Source organism: Salvia miltiorrhiza, chromosome 4 (assembly GCF_028751815.1).
Source record: "Salvia miltiorrhiza cultivar Shanhuang (shh) chromosome 4, IMPLAD_Smil_shh, whole genome shotgun sequence".
NCBI lineage: Eukaryota > Viridiplantae > Streptophyta > Magnoliopsida > Lamiales > Lamiaceae > Salvia > Salvia miltiorrhiza.
Genome location: NC_080390.1, coordinates 25679694 through 25697467, shown reverse-complemented (window position 1 = coordinate 25697467; position 17774 = coordinate 25679694). Strand labels below are relative to the sequence as shown.

At 33.5% G+C, this 17774-nt stretch overlaps 1 long non-coding RNA gene across 1 annotated transcript; it reads right to left on the bottom strand.

Annotated features, from left to right (window-relative positions):
- Positions 1 to 3396: 3396 nt before the first annotated feature.
- On the bottom strand, positions 3397 to 8700 carry LOC131019985 (uncharacterized). Its single transcript, XR_009100565.1, has 2 exons — positions 8234 to 8700; positions 3397 to 3721 (listed from the first exon to the last, which is right to left on the bottom strand). It is a non-coding gene; the product is annotated as an uncharacterized LOC131019985 (long non-coding RNA).
- Positions 8701 to 17774: the final 9074 nt, after the last annotated feature.

Sequence of the window (17774 nt, the reverse complement as noted above, 5' to 3'; positions counted from 1 at the left end):
AGCTACAAAAGGGCTTGCGCCAAAGTGATTCGCTCTCCCCGTTCCTGTTCCTAATTGCAGCAGAAGGACTAAGCTTATTAGTGGACAAGGCAAAAGAAGACAGATCATTCTCAGGGGTTAAAGTGGGAAGAGATGAAGTGGAGATTTCACATCTCCAATTTGCAGACAATACCCTAATGTTTGGAGAAGCCACAAAAGTAAACATAGAAAGTGTCAAAGGTATTATTCGGAGCTTCGAACTGATTTCTGGATTGAAAGTGAACTTTCAACAAAGCATGATTTATGCCTAATTGTTCTTATTTTGGGGGTTTGATTGTGCTAGTCTGAGTTTATTTGTTCTGGAATTTGGTGCGTTTATGAGTCTGTTTGATGTTTTGCAGGAGATTCTGATAAAATAGGAGAAATAATGCTATGTTGGAGATATTAGAACAGAAATTGCTTATTTGGGCTCAAAGTAGGCCTCCAGCGCTGACAAGGCCGCCAGCACTCACAAGGCCGCCATCGCTGACCAACTCGCCAGAGCTGCCTACATCGCCAGAGCTGCCTACGTCTCCAGAGCTGCCCACTTCGCCAGAGCTGCCTACGTCTTCAGCGCTGCCTACGTCTTCAGAGCTGCCTACCTCTCCAGCGCTGCCAAGACTCTCCAGCGCTGCCAAGACTCTCCAGCACTGCCAATCATTCGCCAGCGCTGCCGAGACTTGCCGAGCACTTTATCCCTTGCACTTTCCTGTGCGCGCACGCCTGCCTTGATGTTTATCTTTTAGGCCCAGTTTGGCTGAGGCCCTCTTGTTCTCATTAGGTTTGATGAAAGGCAATCTATAAAAGGGTTTAACTGTTCTTAATCATGATCATCCTCCGCCTCCGACACTAAGAACATTTTAGGGTTTTTCTAGTTTTCAGAGTTCTTTGAATTTTCAGAGATTCTGTTCTAGTTAGCTTTCCAGACACCAGTTTCTTAGTTAGGGTTTACTGCTTTCATTCTTAATTCTTACGCCTAGAGTAATTCAGTAGTTAGAGATTATTTCCAGTTATCATCATTACTGTAAGTTTCCATTTATTGTCTAGATAAACTCTAAGAATTATTCTTTCAATACAGTTTCTATTATTTCTTTCCGTATGCTCTTTAGATTTATTCTGCTTAATAATTTCGTTCTCTTTCTAGATAATTGTTATTTATATTGCACAAGTAGTTTAATGAATTATTGATTTTCCTCAAGAACCCTAGAGTAGATTTTCATGCTTTTTATTCCTGCGTACTGTTTTAGTTCTTGCCTAGATAATTTTACTTGCTTTATTTCTTGCCTAGATAATTTACATGCTTTATTTTAATTACGCGCTAGATAAAAGAGAGAGAAAGTCAGCCCTTAAAATCTTGATTAGAGTGTTTAGGTTTATTTTCTATTATTTGTGTGCAACACGAGAGAACACCCTGTTAAGCCTTCCTTGAGAGACGACTTGGGTTAGCTTAATCCACTGCAATTGACCTCGTACGATTGTGAGTCAATCTAGCATAGTGTTTAGGTTGAGTCAAAGCATCTTGGCAGGAATTAATATTTCAGAGAAAGAATTGGAGGAATTATCTGTGGAGCTCAACTGTAAAGTAGGCTCTTTGCCCTTCAAATATCTTGGAGTCCCGATTGAAGCCAATCCAAGAAAAGAAGCAATGTGGCAGCCCGTGTTTGACACCATACGAAGAAGGTTGAATAGATGGGAAAACAAACATCTTTCTTTTGGTGGAAGAATTGTTATGATAAAGTCGGTGTTGTCTAACATATCTATTTACTATCTCTCGTTTTTTCGTGATCCGTCTTAGATGATCAGAAAAATTATCACACTTCAAAGAGATTTTCTTTGGGGTAAGGAGATTGGGGAGGGGGGGTTAGGAATCAAACATGTAGAATGGTTTAATAAGAGTTTGCTGGGAAAATGGGGTTGGAGATTGAGAGTGGAAACTGATTCTCTATGGTGTAAGGTCTTATTTTCAAAATATAAGGTGAGAGGAGTGAATGGGAGAAATGTAGGGGAGATGAGACATTGGGAGTTGGGAAGAGGATCAGTTTGGGGGAGAGATTTGTGCAAACATATTCCCTCTGCTACTTGGTTTGAGGAAAATATCAAAAAGAGAATTGGGGATGGAGGTAATACAAGCTTTTGGCATGATGTTTGGTTAGGTGATACCAGCCTCGTTAGTGGATTTAATAGGCTATTCAGAGTAGCAGTAGATAAGGAAATTTGCCTCAAAGATAAAGGAAAATGGATTGATAATCTGTGGGAGTAGGCGTGGAAATGGAGGAGGAATTTATTTGAGTGGGAGAAAGAATTATTTGCTCGTTTAATTTCTCTTATTAACAGGTTCAAGCCAACTAAAAACTAAGAGGATGGCTGGACGTGGGCTGCAGAAAGTAATGAAATTTACTCCTCGAAGTCGGCTTATTTGGAGATCAAAAAGAGAGCAAGTTAAGGAAGATTGGCAGATGAAAATCTGAAAAATATCTGGTGCAAGTTTGCTCCAAGCAAGGCAAGCTCATTTTGTTGGAAACTTCTTCAAAATAGAATTTCAACACGGCAAAATCTATTGAAAAGGGGTGTGATATGCGAGCTTGATGATGACAGATGCTGACGCAAGGTGAATTTGTTGAACACTTATTTTTCTCCTGTTTGTTTGCATATAGAGTTTGAGTCAAGTGTTATAGTTGGTTTGGTATTTATTATGTCGGGCATGATACTCTGTCTTGTCACTTTTTGCATTATTTGGGAATTGCAAGGAAGAAAAGTTTGATGGATTGGTGGAAAGCTCTTTAGATTTGTGTTATATGGAACTTATGGATTCATCGAAATACGATAGTTTTCAATAACTCGTCGAGCTGCTACGAGGACCTTATCTAGATGATTAAAGTGAAGTTTTGGTTTTGGGTATCAAATCTATCTCCTAGTGTTGCTTGTTATAGTTTGAGTGATTAATGGATTTGTAATCCATCTTATTGCCTTAGGTTGTTGTAATTTGGCTCTTTTTATCCGTATGTAACTGTGAATCTTGTTTTTGAGTTGCACTCCTCGTGCGTGAATAAAATTTTTATTTACCAAAAAAAATACAGTGAAATATTAAGAGCTCTTGGCATAATTTAGCAGATCACTAGATTGCAGTGAATAAGCCCAAGCGAGACTAGTATAATACTATGAATCAAAATTGGCATAATGCATAGATCACTAAATTGCAGTTCATTAGCCTAAGAAATTACTAGTAATATTATGAATCTAAATGTGTAGATAGGTTAACTTAAAATTCAATATAGACATAATAGGCTGAATATTAACTTCAAAAGATTCTCTTTAAATAATTAAAAAGTTTCATACATGTAAGCGTCCAAAATTTCTGCTACACTTAGAGTTGGGGTGTGTGTAAATAAATATAATATTTATGGAGGTTAGAAAGGGTAAGAAAATTAGAAGTTTGGATAAAGGTGGAAGCAGTGGAAATTGCAACTGGGGTCGACATGAGTTTGAATTGTTGGTAGACAGAATAAGGCAATATATGTGTTTGTATGCATGTCCTTTACATATATAAAATGTAGTCCACGAGGCAGACATTTGGCCTACATATTTTCCCATTTTGAAACCATTGTTTCTCCTATAGTTTCTTGTCCAAAATTCTTTCATTTCACCTGACAACACCAACACCCCTCTCTCTCCACAATCATCAATTCTAATCCGTACCCTTGTCCTACAACAAATTAGCAGCTCCTCATAAAACAGATTAATTAAAAGATTGATACCCTAATTAATTCAAAGTCATGTTCTTAAATTATACTCTTAACTTGGATCCAATATTGACTGTTTATCATAGCACAATGCTATGATAAATATAGCATATATACTTATCTCTGTTGTTCACTTACTAGGTCGAGACACAATTTTCGAGCAACTTAAGATAGTTTTCGTTGGTTTCTTAGCATTTTCAAATTGTTTGTAGGCATTTCATTGGTTTCGATGCATGTTTCTTGAAGACACATTAGCTTAAGTTGACCAGAAATTTTGATTTGAGTTATTAAGTGAACAACGGAAATAAGTATAGACTATATCTGTAATATATATTTTTAAGTTCGGGCACAACATATCAAAGTTAACTATAATCTAAGAATAGACTAATTAAAACTACCTCATCTATGTTAAAAAGAAAATAAAAAAGATCAACATTGTACATATATATGTAGTCTTGACTATAATGGGGCCGGTATATGAAAATCTTGCATCTTCTAAGTCTTGAATATAATGTGGTATATGAAATTCTTGCATCCTAATTATGAATTGGTGTATAAAGTTCAAAGATTGAATAGTGGTTTGTTGGAAGTTGGGGTCATGTGATGAGAAGGTTTCATAGATGTTAGCTTTATTTCAACACAAAGAGTTATGTTAAAAATGACTTCTTTTTCCATAAGTTCTCACCACATGTACCATGATTCCCTTTCCTTTGGGACACTCAAAGTAGAGATCATTAATTATTATTTTTTATTTTACTTGCCTTGGATTCTAAATAAAGTCCTCAATACCATGTGGTTTCAACTCTTTTATATATGCCAAATCTGTGGCCGTTTCAGCTACTTTAACATAAGGTAAATTCAATAACTATACCTAATGGGATTCATATAATTTATTTAATTAATTGTAAAAATTTGAAGATTTTACGTAATGGGGAATCATGGAGCATTTATCTTATAATATATGCTATAGAACAAAATTATCTGTATTTTTATGTTTGATAAACTTGGAATAAATTAATTAACTACTCACAGAGAATTAATCTTGCTCTCTAAACAGTCTATATAATATGGTTTAATCTATAATTTTAAGGTGGAGACAAAAAGGAACTTATAAGAGGCAATTTAATTTTTCTTCACCGTAACACATGCAAGTGAATAATCTGCAGGCAGACTAGATCCTACATAATTTAGACATTCTTAATTAGGACCAACCTGATTGTAGGGAACAATTAAATATGTAACTAGATTGTCATTTTACAGCTAGACAGCTGTATATATAAACAATCATTTTCGTTCATTGTTTTTTCATCCAAAATACGAAAACGATTTTTCTTTATTTTAAATATATTTAGATTTTAAAAATTATTAGTATTATAAAAGAAATATAAAAACTCACTCATACACTAATCTTTACACTAATCTTTGATTTGAAAGGTCCCTCAACCTATATATATGGAGAAGCGTTTTAACAAGAAGCGAGAGATATATGGTGAAAATACTTTTTCACATTAACTAGAATATTCAAGAATTTAATGTTTACTTTTGCAGAAATATAATGGGAGAAGGCGAGAAGCATGCTAAACTATATGTGCAGTCATTCTATACACTATATCCAAGATAAATAAGAATTTTCATATATGTATACCGGTATCCGCGTAATACACAAAAAAATATTTTTATATTATATATGTAACATAAATGCTCACTGAATTATGAGATAAAAAAGTATAAATACAACATAAAATATTAATTTTATTACAAATATTTATATAAATATCATAACCACTTAATTTAAGTACATATATGAATATAAAGTATAGTTCATTAGTTTATTTCAATTATTGGAACAGTAGTATTTAAAACCAAAAGTGCATAATTAAAATATTAAAATATGTCCCTTCAAAAAAATATATTAAAATATGTATATATACAATTCAAGTCATTTTCTTTTTCGATCGAGAATACATTTGGGCCACATAAATAAATAATTACTTAAATTTGTTGTGAGATTCTAATTTCTATATACACGAATTTTTACACACACACACACACACACACACACACATATATATATATATATATATATATATATATATATATATATAGAGGATACGGTCTAGTGAGAACCACAATTTTTGTGAGAACATTAGAATCATTAAAATTACTGCATCTGCTATATACAAATTAATGCATCTGCTATTAAATTTACTGCATTCGAAAAAAATAAATTTTTTGCTCCTTTCAGGATTCGAACCCAGCTTCTGCATTCATCCACCATAGATCTTGATAATCGAATGACTTAAAATGATTAATTCTCCGTTCTTATTTTATTTAGTGGTTCTTATTGGAACTTCTATATATATATATATAGGCACACAAAATATTATCATATTTTATCATTTTAATATTTTAAATAACTTAAAGTTATAAATTTAATTGTTTGATTGACAAAATTTCCTTTTTAACATATTATTAGTTAGGGTTAATTGCATATAAATTACTGAACTTTCAACAAATTCTCATTTTGCATACGAACTTTAAAATCTTTATTAAAATTAATCAACTATTAATTTCTTCTCATTTTGCATATTTGTCCATTTTTCATCATCATAACATGGCATAAATATACTCACTTGGCATGAATATGCTTGTATAGCATAAATATGATCGTGTAGAAAAATAAAACTGACGTTGTAATGTGTATAGTTGGATGGAAACGACATCATTTTAGGCCCAAAGTTTGGCCGAAAAATGGACAAATATGCAAAATGAGAAGAAATTAATAGTTGAGTAATTGTAATAAAGATTTTAAAGTTCGTATGCAAAATGAGAATTTGTTGAAAGTTCAATAATTTATATGAAATTAACCCTATTAGTAATATATATATGTACACATAATATATTTTCAATTTTATTTTTTATTTTATTCTCACAAAATAAATAAGAGATATCTTATATTTTTAATATAAAATTATTATGTACATATAAAATTATATAATATTTACAAAAAATGATTATGTTTGTGCTGTAAAACAATGATAATGTTCTAATAAATATATACTAGTGTGACATTTAATTTAGTTTCAATGAAAATAATTGAATTGAATCTACTGCTTAATGAAATAATAAAATTATTGTATAATTAAAATTATTATTAATAATTTAAATGTAAAGAAAAAGACAAATATCACAAAACATATACATAAATATAATTATGTATATATATGTGATTATTATATATATATATATATATAATAATCACATATATATATATATATATATATATATATATAACCAGTATATATTTAGATATAAATTATATAAATCACACACACACACATATATATATATATATAGGTAATTAGTTATTTTGATTATTTATTCTACATATTTTATACCACAAAATCAAGTTAGTGGAAGATTTTTGGGAAAAAAATAGTAGACGTTAATCTTGCACCACTAGGTGTAACTGAGTTTGATTTTTAATTTTAAATAGAATGTGAATACTTTTTTTTTCTCTTCTTTATTTTCTTGATTCTACTGTTTAAACACTATCAATATTGTATTATTTTGTTTCTAAAAATATACTCTCTCTATTTCCTAAATAACTTTTTAGTTGGGAAGAGAATGAGTTTTAAGACAAAAAAGTGAAAATGTGATAAGTAAGAGTAAATGAAATATTAGTAGTGATGTAATATAATCTAAAAATAGAAATGAAAGTTTTTTGGAGGCCAGTACGAAAAGAAAAGTTAGAAAGCTATTTAGAGGACCGAGGGTTTCATATGCAAAGATCATAATAAGAACTTTAATTTGAAATATAATAAATAAGAATTAAATTTAAAATGAATTTTATATTATGATCATTCAAAGTTTTTAAAATGAATTATGTAATTTTAATAAATAATAGATTATCTATTTTTTATTTAACCCAAAATTTTAAATTTGCTATTAATTTAATTTAAAATTAATTTCAAATTGAAGTGTCTCTTTAATATAATATAGATATATATATAGATTATATATATAATTATATACATGAGATTGTGCGCGCGCGCAAACATCGTAACCAATTAAGAATTAAGAATTGATTTATAAAGGAAACAAAAGAAAAGAAACTTTTTTTTTTTTTTGAAATTGAAAAGAAACCTTAAAGTCTTCTTCAGAACTCTAACCTTAATTTACTGTTTCCTTTTACAGCTTCTAAATCAATTTAAATTTCAACTGATTCATTAACAATGAAAATTATACTAAGTTCTTACCGCTAAAAAATAACAGTATACGGACGAAGAAATATTGTCTACACAAATTAGCTAGAACCAAACAACTTGTAAGAGTAAATTCTGTCACCAAATTTGTGGATCTTCCTCACCAATACTTCTACTTAACAATTTCATTCATTTTTCAACTCGAAAAAAATAAAATAAAATAAAATGAACTTGTATTCCAGAGAGAGAGAGTGAGATGGAAATACTTACTTGGTAATATTAATTTGTTTAGATATATCGAGAGGTAGAGTTTAGCAGCAAACATTGAGACCCATAAACACAAATCCAGCGACGTCGTTTTGGTGCATGATCTTGACCAGATCTCCATGTGAGGAGCTACCAAAGGATGAATCCAAAGAGATAGCATGATCCAAAATATATGAATACTAAATATATAAAGAAGATGGTAATAAAAAAAGCAAAAGAAAAGAATATAGTGAAATTGTTGAGTTGGGATCAATGCGATCCCTTTGGACGCCTCCTTTAGTGGCTGTAAATGCCGCGGCGGCGGCGGCGGCGGTGGTGCGGTGGCGGTGGCGGTGGCAGCAGCTTACATATCTCGAAATTAAGTGTGTGTGGTGTGTGTGGGAGAGACAGAAGAAAGTGGCTCAAGACTACGTCAATATAAAAGACACTGCTCCAACGAAATTAGGGACGACTACCCTTTCGCATTCATAACTATAGATTTATTTATTTATTTGTTCTCAAAAAAAAAAAAAAAAACTATAGATTTATTTTCCAATATTCTTTATTCTCACTTTTCTAACAATCAACACAGTTTTTACCTCCCCCAAAACAAACAGTCCTAGACGTAATGTGTATTTATTTAAATTTTTATTAGTTACGGATAAACAAATTATTAATTATCAATTTTTATTTTTATTTTTGAATTAAGAAAATTATTCGCACGCATACGAAATTGAACTCAAAATCTCTCACAAATGTGAGTTTTTGGGTATCTTAGCTTTGCCACCTGATCTGTGCCTCAACGGCAACAAATTATTAATTATATTTGTGGTTTGTGCAGTTGTTAGGGCTGTAAACGAGCCGAGCCGAATACAAGCAGGCTCGAGCTCGGCTCGTTTAAATATTCGGGTATTCGAGCTCGGCTCGAGCTCGATTCGAGCTTTTATCTTGATGATCGAGCTCGGCTCATCACTCACATACTAAGCTCGAGCTCGGTTCGAGTTCGGCTCGGGTGATGCTCGATAATGTCGAATTCGAGCTTGAGCTCAAGCTCGGCTCGTTAGATGTTCGTATATATATGATGTTCAAGCTCGAATTTGTTATAAATTTAAGAAAATCTTCTTAATTAATATGTTATTCGAGCTCGAGTTCGACTCGTTTAAGGCTCGTGTACTAACTCGATTGAAGGTTCGTGAACAGGCTAGCGAACATGTTCGCGAACAATCGAATTCAAACATGTTCACGAGCTCAACGAGCCAAGCACTGTCAGGCTCGAGCTCGGCTTGATAAAAATTTCGAGCTCGAAATCAGGCTCGAGCTCAGCTCGTTTATTATCGAATCGAGCTCCGAACGAGCTTTTTTCGAGCCGAATCTCGAATAGCTCGCGAGTAGCTCTGTTCATTTACAGCCCTACTTGTACTGGATTCTAGGGCAACTGGTTCCGAACCCTAAGAAATTTAATATTTTAATCAAATTTATGATAACAAAATTAATAAACTCTAATTAACATTATTGCCGAAGATTGAAGCTTAACAAAATTGTAGTATATCATACTGAAACAATCGGCCCTTATCAATCGGCTATTAAATAAAATTTGTAATTAAATACTAAAAAGTAATTGGAATACCAAAATTGGGTATGGTACGGCAAAATTAATAATTACAAAATTAATTAAACTATAATACAAGAATTTAAAAGTGAAGAAAAGTATGTATAAAATAATTTGTGGGACACCAAAAAGATGCATGGATAGATAATTTCATGGTATATAAAGGGCAAGTTCTTAATAATATACTACTAATATAATTATACAAATTACGAAGTGATACTTTGAAATAAATTTGGTCAAATATATATTAATTGCTTCGGCAAAGTTTTTCTTTTTCCTGTCGATCAAACCCATCTTTAATTCGTAATACATTTCTTTCTAAAATTCTTCAAATTAATCTTTACATTTTAAAATCTCTTTATGATTATTTAAATACAAAGTTTAAATAATTCTGTGGACTACATATAGCCCCATGCTTTAGATTCGCACCATGTCTATACAAATATAGACAACAAAGAAAATATTTGTACAAATATATGCAAAAACATAGGCGGAATTTCCCAATAAAGAATAACATATTTTATTTTTTGCTAACATATTCGAATTGGATGGCATCAGATTGTGTTAATTTGATTTGTGGACCGTTGAGATAGTGACTACTAATTTTTATAGTAATATAGAGTTATAGGTAGCTGTTTTTCACAAACTTAAAATTTTGGGATGTAAAATAATCATGGTTACATTACATAGCTATAAACAATGTGATGATGTTGAAACAGAAAGAGATAATTTATTAATAGCGGGTCAGCAGTTCCTTGTAATTAGAAATCCCGAAATTAAACAAGTTGGGTGGAAATATTGTTATGATAATTGTGAATATAAATGATTGTTCTTATATAAACTAATTTTCTTTAATGATGGTCATGGTCCCATCCACGTTTATGTTCCTCTCCCCACAATTCAAAGCCACACCAAACTTTCCTTTTTATTTAAACCGGAGTTTCTCACTAAATAAATTCTTTTTCCATGTGTTTGTGTGGTATGGGCTGTAGATGTCAATTTGTAGTTTTGTTGATGATGTTATTATCATAGATTGACCTGAATTACTTACAACTGAGAGATCTCGAAAGATACGACCTGTTGGTCTAGGGTTTATATTAATCCCCCTTTTTATGGTCAAAGATTCATGAAATTATGTGGCCATATCTTGTTTCCATGTGATGATTTGGCCGCCATTATTTGCTTCCATTTAAGTCCAACATAATTTCAACTTAAGGGGAAAAAAGTTCAACATAATTTATTTAGAGGGAGGATTTATTTTAAATAATCTTATTATCTCTGATTGTAAGCTTTATCTAACATTTCCAAAGCTTAGATCTTGACATTTTAAAATATAGGTGTTAGATTAGCTCGGAAAAATTATAGAGAGATTTCATTGTATCACACTGGTTGCTGCATTGTATGATATTTGTAGTTGCATAAAAAAAATTATGAAATCTTTTAATCTATTGTTGCACAATTTATTTTTTGGTACTGCACGAATGATTTATCGTGCATATGATGATATGCATAGTAGTTTTATAACAAAATGTGTTTTCTAAAGAGGATTCGCAAATAATGTTGTATCGCTAATAATGTTGTATCATAAATAGTTTGTATTGCTTCCACAAAAAAAATGAAAATTATTGTATAATAATTTATAACAAATTAAATTTTCTAATGAGTGTTTGCTGAAATTGTTATAACATAAATAGGTTGTAGTAGTTGCACATAAAGACTAAAAAATATTTTAATTTATTGTTGAATAGTTGTATAATTGGTTGCTGCATTGTATGATATTTGTAGTTGCACACAATATAATTATGAAATCTTTTAAAATGGTGTTGCACAAATTAAAGTTATGTTGTTGCACGAATGTTTATAAGAACGAACCATGTGAAATTAAAACAAAAGACTATCATTTAAAGTGATAGAACAAGATTTTCTAAATTCCTTTAAAATATGTCAATTTACATATGTATCATTTTGTTGATTAAAAATATGGAAAGATAAGATAGTTTTAATATAAAAAAGGCTAGAAAATTATATACACTCTTAACTGCATGATTTGAAAAATAAATGGCCAAGATTAGTTCTCATTCCTCACAATAAAATAGGTTTTTATTATATATATATATATATATATATATATATATATATATATATATATATAGGAAAGAGAGCATATAGTACCCAAGCTTTAGGCAATATGTAGTACAAATTATGGACCACACATTTTGTCCATGTGACGCACCAAGTTCGTGATGATTGATGACTTCCAAGGCATTCTAAGGCAAAATCCGCGCAGGGGTAAAATCGAAATAAAAATTTTGAATATTAAAAAAAATATACTCCCTCCGTCCCGCTAAAGTTGGCAACATTCGTTTCGGCACGGAGATTAAGAAATTGAGTGTTATATGTTTTAATAAAGTGTGGCCTACAATTGTTGACCAAATTAGTGAGTAATTGTTGACTTAATTTAAGTAATTGTGCCATTTTTAGAAAGTGGCCTACAATTGTTGACCAAATTAGTGAGTAATTATTGACTTAATTAAAGTAAACTTTTGCCATTTTTAGAAAGTGGCCAACTTTAGTGGGACACCCAAAATAGAAATGTTGCCAACTTTAATGGGACGGAGGGAGTATTTTTTTTTTGGATTTTTTTTAAGTTGGCATTGTTTTGATGCATAAGTTTGCACACAAAGTTGCACAACATTGTACACAAAAATGCATTACATTTTGTAACCGATCAGATATTTCTTGCCACTAGTCCCACCTCCACCCGGTCATTTTTATTTTTATTTTTTTAAGTTGTCACGTTTTTGATACATAAGTTTGCACACAAAAATGCATTGCATTTTACAGCTGATCAAATATTTTTTATTCTTGATCCTCCACCCCCCAATCATGTTTTTTAAGCTGACATATTTTTTATGGATAAGTTTGCACACAAAAATGCATAACATTGTACATAAAAATGCATTGCATTATGCAACCAATTAGGTATCTCTCACCTCTAACCCCAATCCCTCATTTGAACCATACCTAAAATGCATGCATTTTTGTGTGCAATGTTATGCATTATGTTTATACATATATGCATTTTTGTGTGAAAAGTTGTATAAAGTTATACATAAAATGCATCCAATCTTTTACCAAGCTTGCAAATTAAGTGATGTTCAACATGACATAGAAATACTCTTCCCCTTCTTAAAAAAAACAAAAAACAATGAAAACATAATTTTATTAAAAAAATACATATATCTTAAATAAATATATGAAAGGGTATCCCTCTGCTTTTAATCAATCAAAAAATAAAAATTCATTAACTGAATTTAAATGAGGAAGTATACATTTCTAGAATTACAATATAAAATCATGGCAAAGTACTAAAGCAAAACATGATCAACGTGGAAACACCACTAAAATAATAAAAAATAAAATAACTAAAATAAAAATTGAACTAACAGAAAATTATAGTACTCTAGAAGCACCACAAGCTTTAAAAGGTTGCCGAAATTGCTGGTAAAAATTCTCAAACACTCAAGCTCTTAACTTTCATAAGCCAATAAGTAACCAATAGGAAATTCAAGTTCAAATTAATGTCTCTCCAAGTGATAGTTCATATTTACACAGGTTTATACATAAATTTTCCTTTGTGTTCTTAGCAATTTTAATTTTCAATCCAAAGTTTGGATCGAGCAAACTGAACCTCAAATACCAACATATTGTTCTTCATTGTAACAGTTTGCTCGTTAGTTGGAAATCTTTCAAACACTCACTCTCTCGGTAAAGTTAGGGTTGTGTGCAAGAAGTAGAAAATAAGTAAGCAACAAAGTGTTAGTTGCCTGGAAGTGAAAGGAAAGAAAAACGGTCACGACCAGAAACTCTTAGTTCATTTAGTTCATTTTAAAGTTACGAATTGAACATCTGACTTATAGCTATACAATAAGGATTATAAAGTTAAATGGATACACCTAACGGATAAGGTCTATGGACGTAAGTTTACTTTGAACCACATTAAAATTTTGTTGGCTTTACTTTTAATATTTACTTTAAGTGTTATTGAACTATCATTAAATACACTTTCACCAGCACGCTCATAAGCATACTTCGGTCATCTGACTCAATCAACTGACCTACGCGTAACCGACTTAACTTGAATGAGCTGATCTAATTAAGGTTTTCCAAGTACGCGCGATTAAGCTAAGCCACCTATTACGTACTGTTTAGTCCTATTTTGTGATGATTAGATGGGTGTTTAGGTGTGTTATGAGTTTATGTTAGGTCTAGAGGGTCTCGAATAGGTGTATGGACTAAGGTTGGTGACTGATACTGAATACTCTTAAGTAAAGAGTTATCAGTTCAGTCAAAGACTTTAACAGATACACGTTAGACTTCAGTTGAGTTTGTAAAACAGAGGAGTAATATGAATCTCACTGACTATCGGAAGATTTATCAGTTCGACTAATATTACTGGCAGCGTAAAACTTTTCTTTCGAAATGGCCTTTGTGATTAAGTGAGTTGTCAAGATTTAAGTTCCACTTTGCTATTAATTCGTTTCAGTTGATAAAACGTTTGAACACAGATAAGAAAGGTAAATACTTGTTGGGAACCTTGTGGAATATCCTAACCCTTGTTTTGATGATACCAAAAATCATAGGACTTAATTGTAATAGACTAGAATTATTATGAACTCAAGTGTTAGAGTTCGTTTTTAGTTTAGCTTGCGGTGTCGAAGACTGAAGACTGAAGAACGAAGGACTGAAGACTGCAGATACCAACTGAAGTATCAGTTGAAGAATCAGTTGAAGACTGATTACTTAATGCGCGCAAAGGACTGATACTAAAGTCAAGTATCAGTTGAACATTCCTCCTAGGACTGATCTTCCAACGTTCAGAGATAGCCACGTACTCACAAAGTACAGCCGCATTAAATGCAGAGATCTCAGGATCTTATCTCTGCAGAGGTCATTCCTATCTGGTGGTTACTTTTCAGAGACGTCACATCTCCTGTCCATCAAAGAGAGCCGTTTCCACCCAGACAAGGAACCTCGAAGATTGAAGCCTCAACCCAAATTCGAATTGCTCTCCAACGGAAGAAATCTTGAGGATGATTTACACCAACGGATCTATTCAAGAGTTCTCCTACAAATAGCGCTCGAGGATCACTTCAACCTTCACCGATTCAACAACATAAGCTGAAGCTCTGCCGAAATTGCAACTCAGCCTTAAGCTTAAACTCCCCAAAGCTTGAATCGAAGAAGAGAATTCCAAAGCCAAAATCAGTCACTGCTGATTACACACATTCTCTTAGACCCTAGGCATATATCTGTTTACCCAGAAGCCAAAGGTCAAACTTGCTTCAAAGAACTTGTTCTTTGTAAGTATAGCTGGCACTCGTTCAAACCTCCCCCCCATAAGAGTGTTTTGAGTGATTCGGAGGTTAGAAGGGTTTTCTGACTCTGAGAGTCTTAGCACGGGCTGTGTTAAGCAAGGGAAATCCGACGCGAGTGAAGCGTGGGTACTGGAGAAGCGTTTTCTTCAGTGTACGGTTGTGTGTACCCGGCAAGCACACGGTTCGGTTTGCAGTGCACCTGTTAAGCACTTGCGGAGTGGATTGTTGGTCTGATCAACCAACCGTGGATGTAGGAATGGGTTTTTCCGAACCGCGTAAAAGTCTCTGTGTTGTTTACAACTTTCAGTTTTACATTCTTACTTGTGTTATTTCAATTGATAAAACTGAACACTGACTAACTGCAAAGAGAAACCATAACCAACAACTTGCTCCACCGAGGCTATTTCGAAACTAAGTTTAATTTCCGCTGCGTATGATATCAGTCTGACTGATCTATCTTCTGATAGTCAGGAAGAGTGTTATCGTCTCTGTTCTAGCAAACTCGACTGAAGCCCTTACTTGCGTCAGTTAAGTTCCAGCAACTTAACTGATAACTCTTTACTGAAGAGCTTTCAGTATCAGTCGTCAACCCTATTTGCTCAAAACTGATTTCAGTAAAACAGGCGTCTTTGTTTGCATACAAAGTTTTGTTTTGATCACTGACTGAGATCCCTCTGATTGAAGATTGATTGAAAAATAGCCCATAGGTGTATTCCCCCCCCCATACACCTATTCGAGACGCTCAGGACCTAACAATTGGTATCATAGCAGGTTGTTCGCAAGAACTACCTGTATCTGACTAGGTTCTAATTGAACTAGATCCTTTTTCTTAAAGGTCTCGAAAAAGTTCTCTATTTCTTTTTGTGCTTGCTATCTGTTCTATCTGCTGTTATCTGTTCTCTCTTTTTTGATGGAGACTAACCACAACAGATTATCTTCTCTACCTATGTTTAGTATTGAAAAATACGACATATGGAAGTTTCGGCTTGAAAGCTTCCTTACCGCCCAACATTGCCGAATGTGGGAAGTCATCACCAGCGGACCAATCACCATCACCGAAACTGTCAAAAGGGTTCCTGTTGATCCACAACAAGATCCTTACGATGAGGTCTAGCCCAAGCAAAAAGCAGACTTCACCACCGAAGAAAGGAAGCAAGATGAGCTAGACAACCTCGCCAAACGCATCATCTCCGGCACCGTTCCTGACAAGCATGTCATGAAGATCATCAAGTGCGGAACTGCGAAGGAGATGTGGGACATCCTGGAAAGAATGTGCATAGGTTCCGAGGAAATCAAGGAGAATAAGCTATCTATAGCTTGTCAGAAGTTCGACTCCTTCCTCATGCTCAAGAATGAATCTGTCGAGGAAATGGAACTTAGATTCAACCAAATTTTGAATGAAGTTCAATCCATTTCTAAAGACAAATACACTCAACGAGAAATCAACCTGAAGATTCTTCGAGCACTGCCACGTGGAGAATGACAGATCTACTCAGTCGCTCATCAGCATAAGCCAGGATTCAGTCAGCTCCCGACAAACAAGCTTTTCTCCAATCTCATGGCAAATGAGTTCGACCTTCTGAGAAATCTTGGAAACAAGAAGGCTGGAGGATCAGACGAAGATGGTCCATCAACCTCAAGAGGAGTTGCACTGAAGGCCTCAACAAGATAAGGCAAGAAGCAGATCAAGGAACCAACGGAACTCAACCCAGAGGACTTCTTCAGTCAATATGCATTATTGACTGAAAGATTCAACAAGATGGAGTCCAAGTTCTGGAAGTACAGAAGGTTCCACAAGCAGCACTACAAAGGAAAGGAAAGAGAAAGCAACCCCAGACATTCCACAGATCGAAGCGGAGAAAGGAAGTCAGCCGCTTACGACATCAAAGACATGGAATGCTTTGGATGTAGAAAGAAAGGGCACTTTCGACATGAATGCCCTGATCTGACTCAATCTGAGCGCAGAGAACTGAGATCTAAGAAAGATCGCAGCTTTTCGAAGAAGAAAGCGATGGTTGCTGACGATGCTGATTCTTCCAAAGACACATCAGAATCATCCGACTTTGACAGTTCCAGCTCAGACGATGAGAGCCGAGCCATGATGACCAATGAATCAGAAAGCGTGACTGACAACAGCTACGACAATGGAATGAATGGCTCAGAGGTAATCTCTAACTCAAAAACTCCTTATACTAATAACTTCCTGATGCTTTCAGGAGACCACTCAGAATCTGGAGATAGCTCATCCGATGAAACTGACGAGTTTGATCAGCTCATGACTGATCACTGTCAGTTGAGGAAAATGTTCGAAGATCTCCTCAAGCAAAATCAGAAATTGGACAAGGAGATCAATGATGAACGAGCTAAGAATCAGACAATCATCTACTTTCCGGATGAAACTTGTCTTGATCAGCTAATCATGGAGAACAGCCGACTGGAGGAAAAGCTCAGAAACTCCAACTCAGAATGTGAGAAAGCATCTGATGAGATCAAGAGGCTCAATCAAAAGCTGGAAGAAACAGTCAAGAACTGCATGATGCAGTCACCCATGATGAGCAACTTTCCATCGAAAGGCCTT